The 20,508-nt window shown below is 39.2% G+C and overlaps 1 long non-coding RNA gene across 3 annotated transcripts; it reads left to right on the top strand.

Annotated features, from left to right (window-relative positions):
- The first annotated feature begins 7,933 nt into the window (after positions 1 to 7,933).
- Positions 7,934 to 14,546, top strand: LOC120731110. Of its 3 annotated transcripts, none has more exons than XR_005695274.1 (5): positions 7,934 to 8,169; positions 8,514 to 8,545; positions 9,793 to 9,919; positions 10,369 to 10,464; positions 12,895 to 14,546. It is a non-coding gene; the product is annotated as an uncharacterized LOC120731110 (long non-coding RNA). The 3 variants fall into 3 exon arrangements; XR_005695273.1 differs by lacking the exon at positions 12,895 to 14,546 and adding an exon at positions 10,884 to 12,876; XR_005695275.1 differs by lacking the exon at positions 12,895 to 14,546 and having other exon boundaries at positions 10,369 to 10,806.
- The last annotated feature ends 5,962 nt before the right edge of the window (positions 14,547 to 20,508 follow it).

A 20,508-nucleotide genomic window follows, 5' to 3' on the forward strand; every position in this document is an offset into this window, starting at 1 on the left:
CCTGTGAGAGCTTAGCAGCTCTCACATGCTGCACCGATTCCCTGTAGCTGTAATATGACTGTAAAAAGCATTAGGCCCAGTCCCAGCTCACTTCATTACAATACTTATCACTGTTATTGGAATGTATTGGACCATAATAAATGAATCACTGTCTGTCTGACTGGAAACAAGTAAGGAATGAAGACATAATGTAATATAAAGGCTCCTTGGGGGAAGAGAATGAATGAAGGGAGACAAGAGAAAAAAAGAGGAGCAAAGAGAATGAGGGTTAAAGGCACTATGCTTTTGGCTTATGGAGAATGACCCACACTATTAAGTAAATGGTTTACATGCTGTATAAACAATTAGCTTTCGTCCCTTAGCTTTTTTTTTTATCACCAGTTATAGACTTGGTTTTTGTGTTTTTTCAGTTTTGTAAAGTGAAACATGGCATCTTTACCCCAAAAGTCCAATTTTCTGTATTTAACAAGTGAGGAAATAAAGGATGCTATCAGCGATGCTATTTGTGTGCTATCGGCACACAGAAAATAATATTTACCGCTCTCAGGCCCCTGGTTCTAAGAATAAATAAATATTTTAGTTCGAGAAGCTGGCGGCCAAGAGTTTTGAGGTATTTACTGACAAATTTCTCTGAGCTGAATTGAAAGCTGCAGTAATACACTAGACAAAACCAGGTCATACAAAAAAAAAAAAAGACACCCATCCTGTCAATAACACAGACTCACCACAAAGTGTGTTTCTCTAGATTTAACCTAACAATTTCCCTCAAGCCCCCTAGTCCCTGCACCAAGCAATCACATCTGTCCACCAAATGCTTGGAGATGAAACTGAAATCCTTCATCATCATGCCTGCCAACACCAAAAATGTCAAAGTAAAGGAGCCCTACCAGAATATACTGTATGTAATTTTAATTTGTACCCAGTCATTGCTGGAAAAAAAAAAGATCTCATTTGCATGTTACTAAGGAATGCATTGCTTGCTCACTCCACAGCCTGCAGTCACTTCAAGATAAAAATTAGATCCCCTCACTTTTGCACGCTTAACCTCTTACAAGTGTAATTTTCATTTACTAAAAAAGGCAATTTTTCCAACCAAATTGGTTCCGTAGAAGAGACCTGGGCTGCTGGGAGTTTGTCAAACTGCATTTAAAGGACTCTGAGAACATGAGAGGAAAAAAGTAATTTAATGTGATGAGTTAAAGTCTGAACTATCTGGACAAAACTCCAAATACTATGTCTGGCAAATCCCAGTAAATGTAAATTAAAGCACAATGGTGGCAGCTTCACGCCATAATGATGCTTATAGGAATGCTTAAATGCAATACAGATCGAAGCATGCAGACTGCAGAGCAGAACCTGCGCGATGGGTGCAGGGAATGCATTATCTTTGAAGACGCTCTGTTCCAGGACGGACATGACCTGAGATTGGAGTGATGTTTCACCTTTCGGCACAACAGTGAACCAAAGTAATCAGCCATGACAGTACTGCAGTGCGATGGCCATCTGTAGCACATCCAGTCTTACGGAGCTTGACAGGAGTTGCCCAGCAAAACGTGACACCCAGGTGTGCAAACTATATGCAGACTTTATGTAAGCTATAATGACTTCCAAAGATTTGAATACTTTTAAACTGACTATTTTGATTATTGGTAAACTTTAAATGAATTTAAATAAAATTCTATTTGTAAAGGCATCTTAAAGCTTTTTGAAGGAACTTTTCTGTATTCTGGTTCTGTTTGTCTCTCTTGGTGAGATTTTTTAAGTACATTGGTCATCAGTGCTGTCTATCTTTGTTATCTCTTGGGTTTGGTGTTATCTAGGTCAACTACTGGAGTGCTGACTCATGAATTCAGGAAGTATACAGCTCCAGGAGGAGAGAAGTTTGCTGATACATAATTTCAAATCATGTACATTATGTATTCTTTTTCAGCTGGCTTTCATGTATGAAAAGAAAAACTTTTTGAAAGTCCTGGCAGAGAAAAATCTGTGCATTTCATTAACTTTCACTTCTAGTTTTTCATTATTCAATTTTCCTTTTTTTTCAGCATTTTGGTTCTTTAATTGCTGTACATGTTCTCTGAGTTCCCCTGTGTCAGTAAAGCTGGCATGATAAAAATATATATCTATATATATGTATGTGTAATGAATCTATCTATCTATCTGATAAATGTAATCCACCAGTCACTTTATTAGGTACACCTGTTCCACTAATTTCATTTCAGAACAAGCATCAGTATGAGAAAGACTGGTGTTTTAAGTGACTTTGAACGTGGCATGGTGGCTGATACCAGAGTATTTCAGATGCTGCTGATCTACGGGGATTTTCAAGAACAATCATCTTCACCCTGAAGCTTAAAAGGAGAAAATATCCAGGGAGCAGCAGTTTTCTGGATGAAAACACCTTGTTAATGCAAGAGGTCAAAGGAGACTGCTCAGAGTGCTTTGAGTTGACAGGAATACAAAGATACAACAGTGAGAATTTAGCATAAATTTAAAGCATCCATAAATCCTGCCTTATATCAACGGTTCAGGCTGCTGGCACTGTAATGGTGTGAGGGATATTTTCCTGGGACACTTTTGGACCCTTCGTGTCGGCTGAGCCACAGCCTACCCTGCTGACCAGAACAACAAAACGATTTTGGCCCACACCAACATGAACCAAAATCTCTGAGGAGTGTTTCCAGCACCTTGTTAAATCTACGCCTCGAAGAATTATGGCATTTCTGAAGGAAACGGGAGTCTAACTCTGTACTTGCAAGGTGTATTTAATAAAGTGACCAGTGAGTGAATACATACATGACAGTAAAACATAATTTAACTATGGCCAACTCTCTTGTAAACTTTTCAGATCTGTGGTTTGAATGACAGCTAAGCTTCCTGTAGTCCGACTTTAAAGGTGTGCTGCTCTATAAAGATGTGGCACTGGTCTGTTATTAATTTGAGGCTCCAGCACTCTATGGGGTCAAGGCCTGTCTGGCCAAATGAGAGGTGGAGCTTAGCCGCCCAGTGGGCAGTTATAGGAAGGCTCCACTCAGGTAGCCGTTGTATGGACTTAAGTAGGGGATCATTAAATCAGTCAATTATATTCATTTGTATATATATTATAACTTTTGTGTGACCTATTGTGAGTTTTGCTTCTAATCTGTTGGGTGTTTTTTTTATTATTAGCAAACTAATTAAACTCAATGTGTTGCAAAGGGGTGATAGTCTGAAACTATAAGTAAGCAAAAGGATAAAAAGAATATATTTTTTAAATTATATATATTATTAAAGACATATTATTAATATATTGCAGCAGACACAGGGTCATCATTATTTTGTAAATATTTAGGGAGACAAAAGTCATCACTGAAAAAGCAGAAGTTAAGGGAGCTGAGGGGAAGGCAGCTGGATCTACCAGATCCAGATGTGGTTAGAGTAAAACAAAAAGCTAACATGTCATTTGATATCCTGAGATCCTTTACAAATGCACCCCTGCATAAAACACCAAAATACAGAGTGTCATAGGAAAAGACCTCAGTAACAAAGGCTCGCGTGGGAAATTCTTCTCCTCCTTTCTCCATCACAGCTCTTTCATTCCCTCACACTGCTAAATATGTCACTCTGTTTCTCTCGTGTTTTTGCTCCATAGCTGTTTCAGTCAGGGGCAGCTCATTACGCAAGATTTCATTACACTGTGTAAGAGACGCAACATAAATAACTTAATATTGTGTTAACTTGCTCTAATTAGGCCCATAAATTAGTCATGGCCACCTTATGAAAGATGATTTAATTTCACATGGCATCTATCAGCATGTTTGGGATAGTTATGAGTAGAATTTTAAAGAGAACACGGACCTGAAATTTGCTTTGCTTCCACATCACGACATTGTTATAAACAGCATGTATTATTTATTCAATGTAAAATAAACATTTTTCTTGCTTTGTCACTCCTTTAATTGTCTACTGGTGAAGAAACTGGTTTGTTTCTTATAGACTGTGATTCTTAAAAGTATTTATTGGTTCTGTATTTATGAAGCTATAACCAGAAGTCATTAAACTTGTTAACTAATAAAGAAATAAATTAACGTATTCTTTATTCTTTCTGTTAAAGCTAAGCCACCTTTAAACACATGCTACTGTATTAACCTTTCAGTTGAACCCTACAATATGGGACTCTTATCACTGTCTGTTTCATCATTAGAGATTCAGAATCCTTCAGGGATCAGTTTCTTCTGCCTCTGTCATGGTTCTTCGCCAAAAACCTTATCAGTACTGTTGATTAAATCCAGGTTCCAGTTTAAAAAATCATAAAATAGATATCGTGGTATTTTACTGTGTACTCACCGTGTTTCAGCTCTTAGACAGTTGGTTACTCTGACTGATGCAGCTCACCATTCATGACCCTGAGATCCATTCACAGGAGGGTGTGAGTGAGCTGTTGCGCTAACTAGCTCAAACTGTGACTTTTTAGAGGTTTTTCTCGGCTCCCTTGAGCCCTTCAAGCCTTGTTTCCTACTCATGGCTGAAGGGTAAAAACAAACTGTGCTATTCTGTGATCTAACTCAGCTCAAATGTTGACATTCAAGACTCAGATAAAATATCTGAGGAGAAAACTATAAAGGAGAATATCACTTTGACTGCAATTGGGACTGACAGGATACAGCTGGGATCTAGTGGTTAAAAAAGGGGGTGGGCACTGTTTATTTTTATGCCCAAAACTGAAGAATTCCCCTACATAAATGTGGCAAGTCACACTTTTAATGGCTGGTGAAAGAGAAAAGTGGAAATTGATGCTATAAAAGAAAATCTGTTCTCTGTGCTTCTCTGTGATGACCATTACCACCAGATGTTTGCTGACATACGGTTTCTGGTGTGGGGACATTCTTGCTAAAACAGTAGCTTCTATCTCTATATTTACAAAAATAAAATGCTGCGCAAAAGTCTTAAACCACCTCTCATTTTTCAATGTTCAATGTTTGCTAGGAAAATGGTACACGGGTGCAAAGATTGATGGAAATTTGCAAACATAAATGAACATGCAGTAAATAAGGTCAAAACAGAGTAACGAGCTTAAAAGTCAATATTTAATATGATATTATTTATACTTTAACAAAGCCTGAACTCTCTATAGGGTAAGCTTTCTAGGAATTTCTTTAAGTAATCTTTAGGAATAGTTCTCCAGGTTTCCAAACTACATTTAAAGCTCTTTTTTGGATGTTGGCTGCCTTTCCATTCCTCTGTCAAGATGATCCCACGCTTTTTCAATAAATTTCAGGTCCGGGCTCTGCGGTGGTCAATCCATGACTGACAGTGATCCATAGTGCATTTTTCTCTCAAGGTGGAGTGTACTCTTACTTGTCCAGGTATGCACTTTGTTAGGGATCATAGTCAAAGACATGACTTTCATATAGGTTAATCTGCTGTACATGGCTTTTTAAGCCTGGTACTTTTCTTCCAGGTGTCTGTGCTGTAGTCCAGGCTGAAATATGTCAGGGTTTTGGCTCTTTGGAAATCCCCTATAGTGCAAAAAATACTGTGTTATGCCTGTCAAACTGTGTTAATATAAAGCATTTTTCATAATTTCACCTACAGAAATGGAGAAAATTATGTTTGTCATGTTTTGTGAGAGGCTGCTAATAACAAAGATATGATTTCAAATTTTCTCTATGCTATGTTGACTGTAATGTGTAGAATGTTTCTTTGTTAAGACACTTAACAAGTCACATCAAGGACTGGACTGAAAATGGGTGAAAAAGGACAAAAGATCTTCAGAAAGCATGGAGAACTATTTCTCAAGGCCAGTTTAAAAATACAGAAAAGTGTGTTTCCCTGAAATTCTAGCATCTGGATATAAGGCATTTTAATTAAATATTTGGTAATAGTCATACATTTTAATTTGTCCAGCCCACTCTGAAGCATTAATATCATTTTAAGCAAACACCTGCCTTACATCTGAAAGAAACTGTATAGTAATTTAATTAGTTTACTCAAAGAGTGCCAAAAATGACAGCCTACTGATCTCCAAAAAATAATAGCTCACGAGTTATATATGAGACAGTGACAGACCACGAGAAAACAAAACATCATAAATAACTAGCGATACAACACAAGATTAATCAAGCACTTCAGGAACATTAGTGTCAGATTGCAGACTGAAAATGATATACACAACAAAAAGCAAGAACTGTAACACTCACTCAAACACGCACACGCAGAAATGCTTTTCTCTCTCTCTCGAGACATTTTTTTCTTTTTTTCCTCACACATAGACCTTCTGGATAAGCATATACTAATGTACCCGAGCAAGCACATTAGCTGTACTGCAGATCAAACACCAAATCTGTAATTATCTCAGTGGAACACATTTGCATTGAACCTTCACACACAAATTAAGATTCCCTAATGTTACAAGGTCTCGTCTTCCTCTGAAACATCTTGAAAACATTAATTCAAGTCATTTCTGAGCATCACACAAATGCATCCCTTCTGATTAGATTTATATAATAATATATAACATAATATATGCCTGCATTCACTACACTGTACTGATTATCCTGCAACAACAAAATGAGATGCCACGCTGAGTAACAACCACTGTGATATTGTGGAATAGCTTAAAAATGTTATAAAATCACACCTGAAAAGCAAAAAAAAAAAGAGTTTTGCTACGACTTGAAGATTAGATGTTTATTCTCATGTAATGTCAGGACACCAGGCTCTGTTCTGCTTCATGGATTGGTCTCTATGCTGCATTCTCAGCAGTAGCATCCAGAAATATTATTCATTAACCACTTCACCACTAACTCTAAGCAACTTGCTCGTCACAACTGTGGAGCACGTTGGCTCCCATTTGACTGTTTTCAGACCTCATTGATTACACCTTGGTGTTCTCACCTATCTCATTACCTTTGCTGCAGAAAAGTCCACTCCACTCTCATCATTCACTCCAACTCTCTCGTCTACTCAGCTCCGATCATGTCGCCATAATTTCGAAAACATTGTGTAGTTTCACATTGAGGCCACCTTTTCACGCCTTTAATTAAATCCTTTGTAATCCTGTAATTATACACATCACCCCCTCTCAACCTCCATCCTCTTACCCAGCAAGCAATATAGGCTGCCAGTGGAGAGACATGGTGATCCTGGTTACAGACAAAAAAGTGTCACTGCAATGAAAAAAAGAAATAAACATTTGGGCTGTAGTTTAGTAATTAGCAAAAGAAAGCACTGATGGGTACAGCAGCTCATCAAATGGTTTCAAACGAACAGAGTAATGAATTAAACTAAACGAAGGCTCACCACAGCTGAATCCTGAATACGATAGAACAGCTTTCAGTTCAGTGGTACTGAATGACTCTTCAGCCCAAAACTGAAAAAAATGAAACTCAGACGATTGCTGTTTGATATTATTTTTTTCCTGAACAGCTGCACAGTTTCCGTCTGGACGAGACATAATGATTAAAACCATGCTCTTTATAATCTTTTTGTTGTTGTTGTTTTTTTTTGTATACCGATTGTCTTAATTAAACTATCTTTGAAGTAGACACGTAAAGATGATTTGACCTTTTTCCTCTTACTGCACATTGAGGGTTTGTAAACAACTGCTTCACTTCAACCTTAGCTAGGGCGTTTTTTACATTAAGGAGGACGGGGACTTCGGTTTAATTTTGTTCTAGTAGAAATATGATCCTTCATCTCCTACAAGAGCTTGTCCTTTGAATTAGCTATAAGAATGACTGAGATGAAAGAAGCTGATTAAACTCTCTGGACGACTCTATCCTTCATACCACTTCAAGAGCTTGTGTTCTTAATTAGTTCAGGCACTAAGTTGGCCATCTATCATACTGGCGGGCACTGTGCTCAGGCTAAGTTCAAGGCTGGAAAGTGACTTACAGAGTAAGAAAGTTACCAATGTTGCTGTTGATTTTCATGCTTCATCCTTACTCAGAGTCATTGTGGTATATAAGGATATGCGCTTTCTAAATACCCATAAAATATATAAATATATATATATATATATATATATATATATATATATATATATATATGCTGAGTGAGGTGGATTCACAGGCTGTATGCACACAGTCACAGCTGCTTGCTAATTTGGTGCTAATTAGAGCCAACCATTAGGCATCGTCGCCACAAACACTGCAGAGAGGTCCAGTTTAGTGACTCCAGTTAGCAGAAGTGAGTCAGCTATTTGTTACAGATGCCTACCATCCACCTGTAAATCAAAACAGTCCTAAAATGCATATTTTACTTATCTACTTAAAACTATCCAAAGAAACAAAAAACAACTATCCATACAATTGTCCAGAGGGGGAATATTTGTTCTGCTAAGGGCTAAAATTAGAGGCATGGCTGTTTGATTGATCAGTCTCCTGCCAGAGAGAGCTGCAGATGATTAGTGTCTGTTAGGCTGCTGAGTCACTGAATTGAGTCTGAGGATTGTGTTTGTGCTGTTCATGCCTGGTTGGAGTGTTTTATTGTAATTATCAGACAAATAACATGTGTTTTTTTTTTTTTTGTAGTGCAATCGAAGACGTTTGAGCTTTGAGTTTTGGTGAGTGAAATTGTAAAATGTCATCACTGTTACTAACTGTTACAGCTTGCTAAAAAAGCTTATTAGTGTTAGCTGATCAATTAGACACTTTAGTCCAAATATGGTAACTCCTGTGTCCAAAAATCAACTCCAGCATGGCAGCAGCCGTAATGATATATTCAGCGCTTTAAAGTTTGGAAACTGAAACCCAGTGGGTGATATTATGACCATGTCCATTTTTTACATACAGTCTGTGGTTTCGAGTCATATTAAATGCAATAAAATGGTCCCTGGTCGTGTCAAAAAGGACAATAAAGCAGTGTATGATTTAAGGCAGGTCCCTGTGACTCATGAGTTGCTTCCTCAGGTCCACCCCGTCTCTCATCACATGCAGTTTCATATCATAAAGACAGAAATGACAAAAATATTCAACTAGAAGCTTTACAGGACTTCACCATCCAGTGCAGATGTTTCTGTCTTTTCTAAATTATATGGACAAAAAAATAAGGCCACACTTCTTAATCTTTGAATTGAGATGTTTTCAATCACATTGCCACTGGTGTATAAAATCAAGCACTTAGCCATGCAGTCTGCCTTTACAAACATTTGTGAAAGAATGCCACCATTACAACAAGTCAGTTTATGAAATTTCTGCCCTCCTAGTTATTCTGGGATCAGCTGTAAGTGTTATTATTGTAAAGTGGAAGCGTTTAGAAACCAACTCAGGCATACAGTGGCAGATGACATAAAGATAGAGAGCGGGGTTACTGAGTATTGAGGCACAAACTGTGTGAAAGCGAGCAGCGCTCCGCTAACTCAGTAATTGCAGAATTTTAAAACATCCTGAGTATAAAGCTATATGTGTGCTGGGAGCTTAATGGCATGGGTTTCCATAAGTGTTACATGGGGGTGGCAAGTGTTTCTTGTTTATAGGATTTAATAAATTTTGAAGGTAGCCTCAAGTGGCCATTTTTAAAAAAAAAAAAAAAAAAAAAAACAACTGTGATTTTTGCTGTTTGAGAGTCAGCCTGAAGCCTTGCTTATATTTTGTCACTAATAGCTGGAATCATGAAAATCCAAGTAGTCATTCCTGGTATTCTTCTTTGACGTCTTATTTATATCCACTGCCTGGCGTACGTGTACAGGTTTTGCATCCTAATGTAAATTCTCGGGGAACAAATTCCCACAGTCAGAAAACCAAACAGACGCACAGATGTCCACACGGACCCTCACGGTCACCATCTGATGATGATATTTTTATCTTTCAGACCTAAGTGGACCTTAGCAGACTCGCAAACCTGGAAAGTAGAATTAAGCCTCAATTTCAGCACTTGGTTCCAGCTCGTTCCACATCGTCCAGTCACCAGTTAAGGGTCTCTCCTGTCTTGGCACAAGGTCAGTACTCATCACAAACTTTGCTACAGCTGAGATTTTGGGCCAAAGATGGTAAATGCATACAATATGATGAGATTTAGATATACCAGGACCATCACATGGCATTAATACAAGATAATCTTCTGAATTATTGCATCTGAAAGCGATCACAGCACTTTGGCTCATCAGTGCATAGGCATGTCTACTGTGACATATTGTTGTTCTATAATGCACTTTTTGTTCATTTGTTTAGAGCCAGTTGAAAAATATTAAAGCTGTTGTAATCAATATTATAGATCAAATGACTCGGCACTGTATGTGTGTGTGAAAATGGGCACTTTGGGTGATAAACCCAAAGCTAATTATTCAACTCTGCAGTTCCACTCAGCTTTATGGAGCATAGCATCTTCAAACTCATTGTTTTAGTTTTCCTGCCAGCAGCATTTACTGTTTTAGTTCTCTCTCATCAGCGGTGTATCCAGCTGGAGCGGGCAGCTGTTTCCACCAAGACCCCACACTACCTTCCCACTGCCAAACAGCAGATGGACACGGCTTGCGGCTAGCTGGTGAGCAAAGTGGAGCGTTTAGCAGCTAAACGGCAGATATTTCCCCTCAGTGGCCGATAGCGATTAAAAACAACGCTTAAAGCGAACGCTAAACCTTTATTCACCACTTAGTCAAACACACAATTGCAAATGAATACTACAGTTGCAAACAATATTCCAACTCTTGTAGAAAAATGTCAGTGCGCTGCTCACAGATGTTTTCACTCCCTTCAAGTGGTCCGAAAATCAGCTATTTAAGGTTCAATTTATAAATATGTATGAGGGCTTAAAAGAAACTGCATGCAATAGGGTGGAAATTTTCTGCTTGATAAGGCAGAAAATGCTGTCTTAAATCTGAACAAGATGAACTCAGATATACACAATAAATTCAGACTGTAAGTGTGCACAGGAGTAATTGCTTTGCATATATATATTTGCAGCCACGCGTCACATAATGCAGCAGAATTTGGCTCTGAAAATGGAAAATAAACTTTTGTACTGGAAGAATCCGGAGACGAGCATGTGAGGACTGCACTGATGGCAGCACCCCTAATCATTAAAGTATAAAGGTGCAGACGACATAAGGTGCAGACGGCAGGGAGGATTGAAATCACGTTCACCTTTAAACTGCTCATATATCTCTTTAGAATAATGTTGTTTTTTTTTCTTATTTTCACCGTTTTTTGCACTACCCTTAAACCAATACATAATTCTGGATATGGAACATGTAATCATAAATAGATAAATAAATAATATGACAGCCTGTTTGACAGAAATAGTTCTGAAAGTGACATCCTGAGGAGATATAGGCATAGAGTCCTCATTAATGCACCTTCACTTTTTTCTCTCCCACAATAACTCACATTACTGTCTACCTGAGAGGAATAAAATCTGTTCTGAATAATGACAGCATGATATGTTAATGCCATTAGACGTCAGCCATATCTCTGAGCTCCACTCTGCTCTCTCCTTCTTCACCTCTGCCCCACCCCATACCCCGTTCCTTGTCTCGTTTCCTTTCTGGAGAAACATTTTTACTAGCATTAGGACAGTGTGTGTGCGCACAGGCACGTGTCTGTGTGCTGCTGTCGCGGTTTCTCAGCCCATCTCCAGATGTCAGGGGGCAGGAGGGCTGCAGATGGTTGTCATTCCCATCTGACAGCGGCAGGAAGAGCGAGACTGAGGGAGAAGCAGTGAAAGAGAGAGAGAAGGGGGGTGAGGGCGAGGTGGGGTAAAAGGAAAGAGAAATAGAGCGTGTGAGGAACAGAAGGACAGAGAGAGACAGCCATAAAAGACAGTAAAGATGCTACTCTTGTCACAATAGTGGCAATCTTGCTCACACTTAAACTCCACTCAGCTTGAGGGGATGTTCTGTACAGCAAAACTGATGGAGTGAAAACACATCAGAAATGTGTTTTTTACTACGGTAACACTGCACTGGAGAGGAAATAACACTTTTCCAAAAATCAGAACAGCATTGTTTTTTTATTTAGTTTTTTTCTAAAGCTGGACTCAAACATGGATGCTCAAAATCTGGTTTTTATATGTGACCTGTCAAAGACAGTATTATTTCAAGATCAAAAGTTTCATAAATCTAACATTTTGTGGCTTTATATGAGGCTTTATACTTGCTTTCATTTAGCATCTAAGTAAGGCTGTTTGCCTTAATATCGACAGTCTTTTCTTTCACTGGCTTACTCTATGTTTGTCAAAGTATACGTCATTTGAGAGGTGTGTAAAAATTAAATTTTATTCAGACTAAACCTGGTAAACACATGTGAAACCGTTTGTTTTTTTTAATGGGAAAATGTATTTGAGCAGGGATTAAACGGCTGGGGAGAAAAAAGCAATGTGTAACAGACAGAAATCTTTAATGAACGAGTAAATTCCCACGTAGGATATTCTTTGATGTGGATGCTGGCGCTTGCAGAGAAGTGAGAGGCACAGGTACTCGGGAATGTTGGATTCGACACAGAGAGGAAAGACAGGAACAGAAGGATGAAGTGAAGGTTAATGAGGAGTCTGACGCCGCAGGGAACCTGTCCTTGGCTCCAGACACGCACAGACACCTAAGCACTATGGTAAAAGCCCAATAAAAGCTGTTAACCTGTAGTTTAGCTTACTGGCCAATAACACAGGAAGGTGGCCTCATTAACACACCTAAATATACTCAGAAGACAACAGACAGTTTTGTGAGAACAAGAACAAGCGTCTGTGCAACAGATGACAGCGCACTGGCACTGCATGACATAGAAAGCAGTCATGATGAAGATAAAAACTCCCAAAGTGCACTGCCTGCGAGGAGCTTCATAAATAAAGGAGTTAAAAGGGTTGCAATTTAAAGTGCTGTTGTTTTGGCTTACTGCACATGTTACCACTGTTTTTAGTTGTGATGAACAATTTATTTTTGCTGTAAGCTACAGATAAATAATTTTTGACATCATCCTGCAGTGTACAACAACAAGATTGAACGAACTGAAATGGAAGAATGGAAACAAGGCGAGCTTGAACTTTTTTCTTGAATTCCATTTTTTAAATGTATCCATTTTTACTATTTACAGCTTTTGCTAAATATATCGTAAAACACTTGAAAATAGTAAAATTCCAACTTTATGCCTATATTGTTCCTTTTATACTCACTGATCACTTCACTAGTTACAGCTTTCGAACTGCTCTTTAACTCAAATATCCAATCATCCAATCACATGGCAGCAACTCAGTGCATTTAGGCGTGTACTTATGGTCAAGATGACCTGCTGAAGTTCAATTGGAGCATAAGGATGGAGATGGCAAATGATTTATGACGCTTTGAACATGGCATCTTTCTGAAATTGATGATACTGGAATTTTCCAGTAGTCCGAGTGAAAATGCCTTGTTGATGTCACAGGTCAGAGGAGAATGCCCAGACTGCTTTGAGCTGAGAGGAATGCAGCAGTAACTCAAATAACTACTCATTACAACCAAGGCAGCAGAAGAGCATCTCTGAACACAGATGGACAACAGCAGCACAAAACCACACTGTATTCCACTCCTGGCATGCGATGTGTGGCATGCAGTGGCTACAAACTGAGCCTACAATTTGCATGAGCTCGCCAATATTAGACAAATTGCACACAGAACACTAAAAGGACAAGCTCCAGAGTATTTATCTCAGCTTCTTATTAAACACACTGTTGCTTCTTGTGTTCAGTCCAGGTTTGAAATTTGTTGTTTGATCCTTGTACAAGACTGAGGACTAGAGGGGACAGAGCCTTTCAGTCTGTGGCACCGACTTTCAATCTTCCACTTCAACTTCATTCAGCTGAGTCTGTGGACTCAGCTTTCTGTTGAGATTCTTATTGATAGGAAGTGTTTGAGTTTTTATTTTATTTCATTCAATGTTTTAACTGACTTTTGTATTGCCATTAACTATATTTTTTATTTTTCAATAACTATGATTATTCATTGCATTTTTATCCTGATTGTACAGTGCTTTGGGACTACAGGTTTTTATAAATAAAATTTACTTACTGCTATCACATGTGTGTACTCAAAACAACTATTGGTGTAAAAGTGAATATTCACTGATCAGGTATAGCATTATGACCACCTGCCTAATATTGTGTTAATCCTCTGACCGTCAAGGAATGGACTCCACTAGACCCCCAAAGGTGTGCTGTGGTATCTGGCACAAAAAGGTTAGCAACAGAGCCTTCAAGTCCTGAGAGTTACAAGGTGGGGCCTCAGTTGATCAGACTTGTTTGTCCAGCACAGTCGACAGATGCTCGATAGGATTATCCTGTTGAAAGAGGCCACAGCTATCATTCCGCTTCCATGAAACGGTGTATATAGTCTGCAAAAATTCTTAGTTAGCTGGCACATGTCAAAGTAACATCCACATGGATGGCAGGACCCAAGTTTACCCAGCAGAACGTTGCCCAATGCATCAGACTGCCTCTGCTGGTTTGCTGTCTTCCCTGGCACTCTGGTTCCAGGTGTTCCCCAGGTAACCGGGTTTTCCACATAATGTAACAGAAAATGTAATTAATCAGAAGAACCCACCTTCTTTGTGTTGCTGCTTTCGGTATTGGGCAGGGGTCAGCATGGGTACTCTGACTGTTCTGCAGATATGCAGCCCTATACACGGCAAACTGTGAAGCACTGTGTATTCTGACAGCTTTCTGTCAGAACCAGCATTTCATTACTGAGCTACAGTAGCTTGTCTGTTGGATTGGACTATTCGGGCCAGCCTTCGTTCCCCACGTGCATCAATCATCCATGATCCTGTCACTGGTTCACCACTGTTCATTCTTTGGACCACTATAGACACGGACCACTGCAGACTGGGAACACCCCACAGGAGCTGCAGTTCTGGAGATCCTCTTGTTGTCAAGCTTTCACAATCTGGCCTTTTATCAAACTCACTCAAATCCCTATGCATGCACATTTTTCCTGCTTCTAACACACCAACTTTGAGGGCAAAATGTTCACATGCTCCCTAATATATCCCACCCACTAACAGGTGCCACAAAGAAGAAATAATCAGTGTTATTCACTTCACCTGTCAGTGGTCATAAAGTTTAATGTTATGCCTGATCGGTGTAATTGGCTGGGGAGATTGTGGCCTAGGCATTGGCAGAATCCATCCAGCTTACTGTACCCCACCTTTACATTCACACACATTGCTCAATGGGAGTCATTACTAACAGGATTGTAAACACATATCACCCTTACTATTCTCATACATTAGGCATGCCTGTGCTGCAGTAAACAGGAAACAGAGAGTGGGTGCTTGTTGAAAATTCAGTGGAGGAAAAACAGCAGTGTAAAATGAGAATAGAATTTCCAATGAAAGTAGCAGCAGTTATAAGTAGGGTGTAATTGTGGCAGTAAACACAGATTAGAAGTTGACACAAAGAAAATAGTGAAATATTAGAGCAGGAAGAAAAGCATTATCCACTGCAAGAGAAAGTGAAGGCGATGGGAAAGGATGAAATCACAAAAACCTTTTTTTTTTTTTTTTTTTACTGCTACGACCAAGTCAAGAAACAAACATGTCACCGCTGCTTTCTATTCATTCCAGGAGGTTAGCGGTGTTTCTAAAATTCTTTGTCCTAAGAGTGCTAAAATACCAGATGAGGCTGGATGCGTAAACAGTGAAAGAAATTGTCAAACTGCCCCACAGTCTTATTTAAGCAACCTTGCTCTATACCTGACAGTTCCTTTGTAAGACATCCCACAGCAGAAATACAACAAAGAAGCAGTTAAGATGAAGACTCATTGCTTTGTAGATCAACCTTGCAAAATCAAATTTTCATTGATTCAGTTTAAATATCCTGCCTGCAGGACCTTTGATCAACACAGACTGTCTCTACCGCTCTGTCCTTAGCTCTTCCCTGGAAGCTAAATAATGAAGACTTCCCTCTGCATTCAAAGGCCAAGTGTGAACTAAGTGGGCGTCAATTGTCAGCGGGCACAGTGGATGTGTGTTTTGGTGGAAGGGATACTCTTTAATCTTTGACCAGCTGGAGAGAAGACAATTGTGCTTCATCACTGAAGTGTGAAGTGATCAGTGCCAACCACACACACACAAACAACAGTCATTTACACTGCACAGTTTCTGTATGACCTCTCTGCCAAAACAGGAAGCAAACAGTCCCACAGAGTACATATAGAGACTGATGAGGTGTAGAAATTCTAATACAAGTGATATAAACCACACCGTGTAAACTAGTAGAGGCACATTTTGGCAAAACAATGACGTCTCTTGGCTGGAGGCTTTTCTGTTTGCATTAATGAGAGTCATCAAATTCAGCGTACTTGGCCTAAATCCACTGAAAGTGTGAGAAAATGCTGAAAACATTGCCACTAAATCCTCTGCAATTTTTCAATGCATTTTAGCAAAGATCCCAAGAGACAGCTGAGCATGCACAACTGACAGTGAATCGCTGATGTGGAGAAATCCTCAAATTCAGCTTGAGTTCAATAGAATTATTATTATTGTACTCCTTTGGGCTTAAGATAATAACCAGCTTCCAGGCAGAGTTCCTTCAGACAATACTCAGACTTTGAACCAGAGAACGAAGCAGAGGGACCAAGAGAGGAAGAAAAACACGACACAAGTATGTTAATATATAAAAATGTCTTTCATTTCAGTTTCAGTGCAGAGTCTTCAAACCATTATCGAATGCCCACCATCGTTCTGTGGTATTCTGGATGCGGTTATACGCCGTTTCGGATGATCAGATGTGACAGGGGATTTTGCAGATAGAGCACAATGATCCCGAGATTCGATGCAGGAAAGCCATTGAGAGGGAAGTGGATTTAGGAGACATGCAAGAAAATGACCAAGAACTGGAAGAAGGACACGGAAAGAGGTTTAGTGGAGACAGAGAGCATGATAAAGAGTTGAAAGGATGAGGAGCTTGTAAAGAAAGATAAAAAGTAAGGTCAGTATAATTGACTCGAGGGATTAATGCTGTCTTCCACAGGGTTTCGGACATTTATATATGGTTCAGCACACATCCACATACAATTCAGCTAATGCAAAGTACAGTGTGGGCATGTGCATACACACATGCTGGATTTATCCTAATCCAGTAATAATCACATCACATCTGATGCTCTGTTCATGACTTCTGGCAAGATGCATTCTTGCTGACTCTCTCTCTTGCTTTGTGTATGTGTGTGTGTGTGCGTGTGTGTGTGTGTGTGTGTGTGTGTGTGTGTGTGTGTATGTGTGTGTGTGTGCGTGTGTGTGTGTGGCACTGCATATGCATCTGCTGTGAGACGAAGCAGTCTAATCTGATCTTCTTAAAAACATCTTCTCTCTTTCATCCTTCCAACCCTCTTTCTTTTTCACAACATTAAAGGACAATGTAATGCTCCTGAAGCCTAGGAGGGGAGGAGTCATAGATAAAAATGGGGGAAAGATAAAGGGTAACAGAGATGAAGAGATTAAGAATGAAGGCAGAGGAGATTTAGAAGGGATGGAATGCCATTTCCAGGATCTCTATCTCTTGCTTTTTCCCATCTTCTTCTCATGTCTGATTTTTTTCTACTTCTCTCTCTCTTAAATTCAAATGCATCTTAGCAGTTGCATTAAATACAGTACTGCCAATGGAAGTTTAAAATGTAATAATTCACAATGGAAAATAGGGAAGATTTTGCACGGCAGCACACGGCACAACTCAACAAAATAAACATTTCACCTTGTGAAATTACTGACAGAGAATGAAAATGGCTGCAGAGCATCACATTGCCTTTGCAGGTCAGTGTCAGCTGTTTCATTCATGCTTTACAATCACTTGCTCATTCACTGCAGCAGTGGTTAGTGAAATCCAATTATAAACATGCAGGTTTAAAGCAAAGCCATTATAACCTGAAACTATCAATAATGTGCTGATGACAGCAGCTTTTTTTCTGGTCTGCTCCCACTACCACCCAGTGATCATCTTGATGTGCCATTTTTTGACATTTTTAAATATCTACCTGTTGCTGCTCTCATTTCCTTTTCAATATATGTATCTGTGTAACTGTTCGGTTCCTTGACGTAAGTGCTTCTGAATGAAATATACAACACAATAAGTTCCAGCTTAACAGCTGGGTGCAGCACCAGTGAGGGGATTCATAGAAAAAAGAAATAAAAGATCAAAAAGAGGAAGCTAATTTGATGTGTTGTCCAGCTGGTTTGCCTTCAGGCAGTGACATGCCCTGACATATTTTCAACCTCCACAACAAAGTTGTTGTTTTTTCCCCCAAGAAATACATGTTTAATTTTGTTTTGTCCCAAGAGTGTGTCAGACTTTCAGATTTTTGTTTTGGTAAGGAAGCGGGTTCTTGTGTCTCCATTGAAGCTGCAGCACAAAGTCTTGCCCTGCCTCTGATTCTTGCTGTTGGCTGAACTGACACCGTCTGTTTTTGCTGCATTGCCAGCTTTGTTCTGTTCAGTCTCTTTCTGGTTTGTGGTTGGTCGCTCACTTAGCAAGGATCTTTCACTTTAGATATCATCAAAAGTTTGCTTTTTATCATTTTAGTTATTTTAATTTTTTTTTTTAGTGGAAGAGTACGATGTGAAGCTGAACACTACTCGTGTTCCCTGATTGTCCCTATAGAATGTGTGCAATAACACGTGGATCCACTTACTGGATGCATTTTAAAAACGGGTAGAGAAACGGACTAAATGAAAGACAGAGCAAGCCCAGAAACCTCCATAAAATACACACAGACGCAGCTGCTCATATATCCACAGCGTGCAAACACGTACACACATAGAGATAATAAGAATGTGTGACACACACACACACACACACACACACATACTGTATTTAGTGCCCACTGAGCGTATACAGAGTCTACTGATGTATTGTTACTGCAAAAGAAACACCGCAAACAGGAAATTCTGCAGGATTTCCCACAGATCTCCTTCTTTATGTGGTGGATAGTTGGTAGCTTAGGCTTGGCCGCAAACATGTAAATACACAGAGAAAAGCTGTTTTTGCTGGAGGAGCACAGGATCTACATCAGACTTGTCCTGACAGTTATTTTTCAGGCCCTGACTTGCAAACTATCGCTATTTTTGATAAATGGATAAACACACTGATTTCGGAAACTAGATATATATTTTCGGCCCGATAACAAATTTTCTTAAAGAGCATTTAAGATACATTTAACTACTCACAGAAAATGAGTAATTCCTTGACTGTGACTCCTATTTACATTTACACGTCTTAAGCAAAAACAAGGCTTTTTACAACAAATATTATTTTAATCCCACAATATAAAAATTAAATCCTTTAAATCCACACCATCTGGCTGTAGCTTATCACCTGGCTTCATATCCTCCCCATCCAGCTTTTTGAATTTCAGTCTTTTTATACTCCAGATTGCTGTGTACTTTGCAGTGGGCAGCCACTTGAACATGCTTTATGTTATATTTATTCAGTCACGTCAATAAAAAATTAATAAGAGCACAATGTCTTTAAAAACACTGGACTCAAGTTAACGTTGCTGAGAGAAAACAGTAAATCTAAAACTCCCAACATCAGAAGGTTTGCTCAGCTGTTTCCCCTGGTTTCTTTATCTTACGCTTAAACTAACTGGGAAATGGCTCGTTGGAAATCTCAGAAAATATTTATGTGTGTGTGTGTGTGCGTGTGTGCGTGTTACTCTAATTCTGAGCATATAAACACTTGTGATAGATATTTGGGGCATGACCACATGTCCTTAATAGCTTCAAAAAATTGTTTATTACCCTTAACGGCTCAAAGACACCAAAGCATGTTTTCAAGACGCTACTTGAGAACCCGTGAGTATTAAAATATTAAAAATAGATGTATTTGTTGCTTATGATAAGTCTGAGTACATTCATGTGTGGCCACAGTCTTACCCGTGTTCTTATGCCAAATCTAAGATGTGGCCCAAAGAGATTAATTAAACCTAATACATCTGAGTAATCTTGAGGAGATTTGGCTCTTGGTTTTATGAGATCATCAAAGCTCTGCATCCACTGACTCACCGTCTCCTGCCCCTCTGATAAAGAGCACACTTCCCTCCAATCTGTTCTCAAAGAATGACCTTTGAGAAAGCAGCGGAAAACTCCCCGTGGCAAGAGCATGTTTAGATCTCACTAATGCCTCTGATAGGAACGGCCGCTCGGACAAACGAGCAGCAAATTTGAGACCGAGCCATCAAAAGCCCCGAGATCGGTGTGGAAAAGCACTGTTAAATTATTGGTACAAAATGTTTTAAATGTTAAATGTCTACAGTATTTATAAGACTCTGGCTTACTATTGCTCCCAGAAACAAAAGTTTACCAAACTTTAGAAGCCTTAAGTGAACAGTAAACACCAAATGTTACGAATCCAGCTTGAGTGAGACTAAACAGAGAGAAAAGAACTGGGAAATGAAGAGAAAAATGGCAAACATAAATAAATATTAACAGCCTCAGGGTCATCAGTCCTGCTGACACGCTCACATGCGTTTAAGCCGTTGGGTTGGGCTGGCAAAATCATTGAAAATGTAAGACCCTCTCGCTATCTAAATCCATGTTGCCATGACGACCGCCAGAAAGAGGATGTGTAAAA

Source organism: Simochromis diagramma, unplaced genomic scaffold (genome assembly GCF_900408965.1).
Source record: "Simochromis diagramma unplaced genomic scaffold, fSimDia1.1 OVJJ01000343.1, whole genome shotgun sequence".
Taxonomy (NCBI): Eukaryota; Metazoa; Chordata; class Actinopteri; order Cichliformes; family Cichlidae; genus Simochromis; species Simochromis diagramma.